The sequence below is a fragment of the Anabas testudineus genome, chromosome 4 (assembly GCF_900324465.2).
Source record: "Anabas testudineus chromosome 4, fAnaTes1.2, whole genome shotgun sequence".
Classification (NCBI taxonomy): Eukaryota; Metazoa; Chordata; class Actinopteri; order Anabantiformes; family Anabantidae; genus Anabas; species Anabas testudineus.
This window is the reverse complement of record NC_046613.1, coordinates 9,090,192-9,098,546: the sequence shown is the minus strand read 5'-3', so window position 1 is coordinate 9,098,546 and position 8,355 is coordinate 9,090,192.

Here is an 8,355-nt window from a genome sequence, read left to right as displayed (position 1 = left end):
CAAAATACATTTCAGATGCCCTTTTCTAACCAACAACAGCACTTTTGAGTTTTGCTTAACCTGTGAAATGTTACTGTACAGTCTCCGAGATCACAGGTTTTTGTGTGTGTGTGTGTGTACATGAGTGCGTGGGTGGGTGGGTGGATTGCAGGGGGTGGAAGAGGAGGAGGCGGTTCGGCGAGAGAGCCAACAGAAATGTTCTCCACAGCTGTGAGTGCAGCCCCGGCTCAAGATGAGACAGAATATGGAAGTGGAGTGACAGATTGGAGAAGGAGAAAGAGCCGTGCCTCATGTGAAGCCTGCTTCCTGACACGTGTACTTACAGCAAAAAGGTGTTTTGAAGCAGCACTTGTAGCTCCCCAGCTTTTCCAGCCGGCGAGGCTGAGAACAGAGCTTGACTTGCAGTTTCAAGAAATAGCTGTTAGAGAGCTAAACAAAGCTACTGTATGTCAAAGCACGGCTCAGACAGGGCTCCAGTAACACAACATAAACAGTATAAGAAGCTGCACCGCGCCACTCATATTTATACACTGATGAATCACACGTCTTTAAATGAGACGGATCAATTATCCAACTTCAGCTAAAAGCCTTGGCTGACATGTATCTCTGATATTCACTCCACATAAAAAGGTGTTAAAGCCAGAGAGGCCAGGTGCAATGTGCCTTTATTCTAATAATGGCCACGAACTTGAAATAGGTCCTTTAGCCTCTTCTCATACCTGGGCACCCTTCTTCTTTGTGCAGACATTGTTCTGGTAATCAAAGTCCCCTACCCAGTGGCCTTCTGCACACGGGCAAACGCTCCTCCTCTCTGTCCGTGGCAGTGATGAACACAAGAGCAGCAAAGTTTGATAAGGGAAGCCTGGTCAAAGCAGAATATTGACGTGAGCTCATTTATCGATTAGTTCATCATGCATTTCACTGAAACCTCAGGGACAGATAGAGAGAAAGCTAAATATTGAGCAAAGTAATCAATTTTATCAGCATCCTATGTGGTGAGGTGAACCAGAACGTAACATCTGTCACTTTGTTATCAAACCTGCTTTAACAGTGGGCAGCAGCTCCTGCCACAAGTGTCACAGTATTAGTATTAGTAGTATTTTGAACATTGAGCTAATTTGGCATTAAACTCAAAATACCTGAGTCTAATGTAAATCTCAGTAGAGATGTGCACTGAAATGTGGAGTTAAAATGTAAATAATGTAAAATAATACATTTGGAGCAGCTATGCTCATTTGATGTTTGATGCTCTAATGGGTTTTTATAGTGGCACCGGTTTTAATGACGGTTGACTTGTGTATGCGGATTAATTCTTGATATGCAGACAGTATAAGTATAGTTTTGATGTCCATGTAAAACATCCTGCATCAATACGTTGTAAACTGCTTTTCCATTAATGAATAGGTGGAGTGACTGTGACTTCAGGAGGTGGAGCAGTCGTCCATCAATTGTGGGTTCAGTGGTTCAACCCCAAGTTGCCCTCGGTGTGTTAGGCATGGCAGCTCTGTTATTGGTGTGTGAGTGTGGATGTATGGGTGAAAGAGAAACAGTGCGAAATGCTTTGAGCACCATTAAGATGGAAAAGTGCAACCTAAGTGCAGACCATTTACGGCTGACTATTAATGAGACTGCATGCACTTCAGACTTGTGCCGTATTTAAAATGATGCGGAAATGTTACAGGTCTGACCTAGTAAGATTGCCATCGCGACTTTTATGGAAAAGGGGCTAAAGGGGGAGATAAATAGAGCTTTGTGGAGCTTCTTAGGTCCCAGATCATCCATTACAATCATGGAAAGTGCAATTTGTATCATCTGTCATGCAAACAACAGCTCCAATATTCGGGGGAATGAAAAGAGCAGGGTCGGTGCTGTAGTGTTCATCATTATTGTGCTTTTTAATTGTTGATTCGTGCACTTCGTGATTTGAAAACTAGACACAGAAAATGGCAAAAAAAAAAAAGGAGAAACAAAACTGCCAGTATGCTCGTTTGATGAGAAGGTCACCAGGTTCCGGTTAGTTACGACTCAAACAACGCAAACCACAAATCAGAAAGTCGTCACGTTTTTACAATAAATAGAGCCGGTGCAGCTAACAGACTCCTCCTCAACTAATTCTGATTCTGCTCTTTTTGACTTTTACTTTTTTCTTCTTTGCATTCTACATAACATGAGCAAGAATTGCAGCAGCACACAGACAAATTCACATGGCTTCCAGTCATACTGCAACTATCAAGAGCCTCTTCTGAGAAGTCACTGCCTATTTCTTACTGCATCTGACAGTCAGTGTCAGCCTCCACACTTATCTTTCGACTTTCTGCAAGCTTGCTGTCTGTGGATGTAACTGTCTGTAGACTGACAGAAGAGAACAGAGAGACAGAGAGACAGACAGATATATAGGAGAGAGAGGCTCAGCTGCCACCGCAAACTGAAACCCTGTGGCTCTTGGATCGAGAGGAGTTCCGCAGAGTTGAGGTTTCACACGTTGTTGTGTGATCTAAGATAAGACGGGCTCAGCTGTATCTTCCCCTCACTTAAAAACACACATGCACAGACGCACGGCACACAAACACACAGGCTCGCAACGTATAACGGAAAATATCCCAGGATGTCACGCTACAAGAGCGTGGGTGTTGGATGGTCTCTGGTCATAATTTAGCTCCATAACATACATGTTTACTCGTGTTCGTGTGTGTATGTTGAAGAATTCAGGTATTTTCCCCCATAAAAATACGCTGCATTGATCTCTTTACTGTAACGAAAAAGATGCTGTGACTTCCTTGTATATTTCAGGTTCCTTTGTATCGAAACCCCTGTTTTATGACTTTACCCTGTGGTTTTACAGTAAATGAAACTTGAGAAACCTGAAGAAAGTGGCATTTTGAGAAATAATCATATTCTCTTTTCTTTCTGTTCTTCCTGGAGTGAGGAAAATAGACTGGATCAGGAGCAGCACAGGCAGGACGGAGAGCGAGAGAGGCGAGAGACGGTTTGGACGTGTGCTGACGAGGGATGCAGAGAATATTGGAAGAAAAATGAGCACCGAATTATTATTATTTTAGCCAGGCTTAGCATAAAATTGTGTGCAAGTAAGCTTTAAGCTAAACAGGCGCAACACAGGCATTATAGTTAAACCTGCTTTTATGCTGCTGCTCCCTGGAACCCTCTTTTTCTCACTCCGTCCACGTTTTGTTTTCGTGCGTGTTGCTCTCTCGTTTAAGTACACGCTTTTATGATTTTATGTAAGGACAACAAACGGCCTCTTTTTCTTTGATGAAAGCCCCATCTGCACCAGAGAGTAATGAAGCGAACACACACACACACACACACACACACACACACACACACACACACACACACACACACACACACACACACACACACACACACTGGAGATGCATTTTCTTGAGGTCGGGGCATAAACATCAGAGCTCGGGCCTTACAGTCTCTTCCTCTGTACGACCCAGGGCTGTTCGCATGGTCAGCAGGGACCTTGTTGTCTTTTGTCTATTTTTGTTTGTTCCCTGCGCAGTTGAAAGAGAAGAATGGCGTTCTGTTGGAGTCATTACCTGATGGATATTTATGCAGCTGTGAGGCTGTGTAGAGGAGCTTTGATATCTTTTTCATGCTCCATGCACACACACAAACAGACAGACGGTTCCTCTGTGTGGACAAGCCATCACTGGGCCATTGCAGGACAAGTGAACAACACTTTGCACTCCAAGGTGCTCAGCTGTCTTTCCCCCATCAGTGCGGAGCCGACCTCGGAGCTTGACCCCGTGACCCCTGAGGAAATGACACAAAGGTCATGGTTAAAATAAACCCTGGAAACTGAGTAAACAGGATGTGTACACCCACCCAGACATATGACACTCACTAATCAAACACCACCGAGCGCAAAGACGGGAAGAAGTGGCAGCGGCCGGTGTGCTGTATCAATACAAAACCTGCCGTACTGTTATATAAATGAATCAAGCTGCATAGCAACAAAAGCAGCGCCTAAATGTTCTCTCCTCAAATGTACTGTACTCTATTTTGGGACTAAGACACACACTTGCAAGAATGAAATAGAAATGGCCTGCAAAATGGAGTTCTCCATCTCTAATCACGGGCAACCGTGATGCGCTGATAATGTTTGGTACAGATCTGTTGATCATTTATCAGACGTATGCCTGGCATTCCTGCCTCGTGCTAGGACAGCTAGTCTGTCTGTAGATTTCACACATTACAGTGAAGCGGTGAGCCTTTCTGAGAGCCTGAGAGTCTGAGAGAAACCTAATGTTGTTCACACTGACACAAAAAAAAAGAGCCTGTGTATCTGCATACTTATCTTTCAGCATTTGATGCTTTTCCTGTCACTATTTCTCTTCTCTAGCTTGCTAATTATGGAAGATGACATCACTCTTGGCCCACTGTTTTTATGCACAGGCAAACTAACTAACCGTCAGTGAGCACAAGACACGACTATTTGAATCACTAAACACATTTTTGGCAGTGAGACAGCCGTCTGGGACAAGGGTGTGTAAGGTTTTGTGATCATTGTTGGTGCATGGTTTAAAATTTTCCTGTGTTTATCGTTGTTGCAAACAATATTGAGCTCGATCGTTAAAGTTCCTTCTTGACCGTGGAAACAACAGTTTTAAGGTGACTTGCTTTGTCAGTATTCCTCTGACAGAAAGTGCATTTGGTGTGTGAACAACTGCACAAATAGGTTACAGGTCATCATTCTTTACTTCACTGCCAAGCATGAAAATGTGGATCACTTCAACTTTATAGTTTCTGTTTATGGCTTCCTCTGAGTACTGACGTCACCCACAGCGTGTGTGCATGTTGCTGTTATTTACAGATTTAGCACTTGGTAGGTTTGTGGCGGTTGTCGTATGTTTTTTTTTTTTTTTTGGTTGGTGTCCTCCACATCTCTCTCTCTCTCTCTCTCTTTGTTCTGAGAAGACGATCAGGCACATTTCAGCAGTTGCTCCAGTGACCTTTAGCAGCTGTGGGGGTGAAATTGACAGAGCTTCGTTCACCTCATCCTGGTTCTCATGCTCTTTCCATATATCTCTCTGTCTCTGCCTCACGTGTGAACTCGCAGTCTTGAATTAAAAAGCTTCCAGATCACAAAGTCGGTCTTCTTCTTCATTTCTTCATGAACTTTCAGTTCATTCAGTCTATTCAGCACACAAAACAACACAGCATATCTCAACCCTGTGTAACGTGCATACACTGCAGCCTGGTATGGCAGAAAACAGAAACCCAAGGCTGTTAAAGCTTAACCTGCCTGCACAGTCGAGCTTTAACAAATGCAAACCTAGTGTCATCTATAAGATAGCCCATCCTGGAGTCTCCAGAGCTTTAGCTACACTAGTAGCTAAGCCTTGTTACCTAATTAGGCTTGTGTCTGAGTTAATTGTGAGAGGTGCACTGCTGCTGCTCCGTGCTGACCATGCTTCCTGTACAAACAGTGTGATTTCTCATGCTAAGTACTCAATGAAAAGTGCAGGCCAGCAATTTGGATGCCCTCCAACAGGTATTCACGGCAGCCCGTGCAGGCAGGGCACGAGAGCAGGAGGCAGGAAGAGATAAAGCGAGGCAGACAGATGAACGTTTTTGCACCCTCTTCCCCGCTATCTATGCTCCCCTTCTCAATCCCTCTCTCCCCACTTATTCAGCCACCGTTCTATCCATCCACCCTTGGCCCCCATTAGTGAATGTGGTGCTATGAGTTATGGAATAGCTTTACAGTGTGCTGAAACAGCTGAGGTCATGGATACAGTCAGAGTGCATGCAGACTCGTGCACTGAATGTAAATGAACTGGCCTTTCTCCAGCTAGGAGCTGAGCCGAGCTGTGCGTGATCTTGCCTGCCCCTCCCTTGGAGACGCCAGGCAGGGCAGGGATCCTGCTAATCAGCCCAAAGTATGTGGGACAGTAGTCAGCGTTTAAAAAAGGACAGAGATCCTACTGAGGGAAGGTCCCAGTTTCTCTGCAAACAAACAAGATCGCTTTTTGGCAGCTACCTCTCACTCACTACCTCTCCACCCCCTCCTCATTTTTTTTGTTGTTGTTGTTGTTGTTGTTGCCGTGCAGAGCATGTAACGAGGAAACACCAGTTGTATGCGTGGGTTTAACATAGTTTCCACTGAAAAAAAGGTGAATTGCAAACCTCCCCCAAAGACAGGCAGACTCAACTGCAAGCGGGGCAGAAACAAATGGCAGCGAGAAAGAGACAGGCTCTGAAAACACTTCTTTGCAGGATGCTATCGTGTTTGGTTGCACTCATGCTGCGTAGTAGTGGTAAAAAGCCCCAGCGTAATTAACATTAAGATCAAATAACAAACTCCAACCTAACCTACTGTAAACTGCTCCATGTTCAATCCTTTGTTACACAGTCCCTTGAAATCCCATGTCAAGTAGCATACACATTTACATTCCATTTAACTGTAAGTGGAGATAATTGTGCAAATGGGTGCAATTTTGTATGCCTGATAGGGAGCGTGGCACGGGGCTATGTGTGTGTGTGTGTGTGTGTGAACTGTGTGCACGCACGTGTGGAGCGACTGTGTGTGTGTGTGTGTGTGTGGATGTGTGTGTGGATGCCGTTAATGGTGTTTATTTCACTTTGGGGGAAGCCCTGTGCCCATTGTTCCTAAAACCCCATATATGGTAATGTAAACACAGCGCTTCGTAACCCCTGTGGAGCGTGCACACAAAAATGAATGAACACAGGAAGACCAACTCCGGCAGGAAGTGGCAGCTGCTGCCATGGTAACAAACTGAAACCCGAAGCAGCGAGGGAGAGAGACTCGCCTCTCTCGCTGTTTTGACGTCATTTCTAGTACGCTACGACTGAAAGGCAGCAGCTGCAGAGCACACGCAGAGCAAACAAAGATACAGAGAACTTTCAAACGCTTACAGAAAAATGACAAGAGACAAGGCAAATATTTTTGCCTGTCTTTCAAGAAAATTACACTGGAAAATCCCCATATGTACAAAACTATCAACGACAAAGATGTTAAAGCAGCACTGACAGCATTAATAAAAATAGAAGCATATTATCAAAACTGTGCCATAAAAATGCAAACGCTCTCTGTGTTAATGTCTAATTAGCAATGTGGTCGCAACACATGAACACAAATTCACTTTGACAGCACAATGATGTATGAAACAAATACAGTTACACTGTTTTGCACAATCACCGGCTCAGGAAATCTGTGCTTCTGAGTTCGGATGCAGGACTCTATCACAAATAATGGTGAGTGGGTTCGAGGCAGAATGGAACAAAGCAATTACCACCAGCAGCTGGAAGGGTTGAAGATGCTGCACAATAAAGAGAGTGGAGGACGTATTAGGAAAAGAAAAAGAAAAAAGAAAACGCTGTCATGCTGGATTTTGTAGTTCACAGCTCAGATAGAGTCATAATTTTAAGAAGCAAATATGTTTTACCTCTATTACTAACTTTTCTTTACATTCATTGCTGCATATAAATAATATTTAAAACATACACATAAGTAGTATGCAAAGCAGGGACACTTGATATGAACTAACAAAAATGGCCTCTCTCTATTCAAACAGGCAAATTGTTACTAAATCAAAGAGAAAAGTGTCCTGGACGGAGAAAACTAGACTCTCATTGTCTGTCTCACCTCTGCTGCCTAAATGAAACTCCATACAGATCTATCCACTGACCTTATTCTTCGTCATTAGCATCTTAATGCTGCTGCTATATAGTAGAATTGAAGTGGGAAAGAAAGGTGGGGGTCAGACTTCGTTAGGCCCTAAAGACTAAATCCAGAGCCAACAACACTCTTTTCAATGGGGGAAGGATAGGGTATACAAATGTGTGTGTGTGTGTGTGTGTGTGTGTGTGTGGGGGGGGGGGGGGGGTGGGGGGGGTTTCTAGTGAATAAGGCACATGCAAAAGGATGGAGGGCTTAAGAGGGGATGTGTATGCATGCAGATAGGGCAAGGCTGGGGGGTAAACCATCAGCCTACCACTACCCCTATAATCATCCAGACCCATTTGTTCTCCACCTTCTTAACCCCCCATTATGCCTTCTTGTGCTACACCAGTGTGAAAGGCACAGGACAGGTCCTGGAGCTTCAGAAATGGTGTTCTACTCATTAGCCTCTTGCACGCCCCACATGCATGCATATTCTCTCTCTCTCTCTCTCTCTCTCACACACACACACACACACACACACAATGATAGTCAGTGTCTGGCAGTGGTTATGATTTACGATCACAAATGTCCCAGACAAGCTATATGTTAAAACATCTGTGTTGCAGTTTTTAGCATTCCTTGGTGTCAGCAGTTGTGTTGCCAAATGATGCTTTTGTTGGAACCATTTTCCCTGTCTG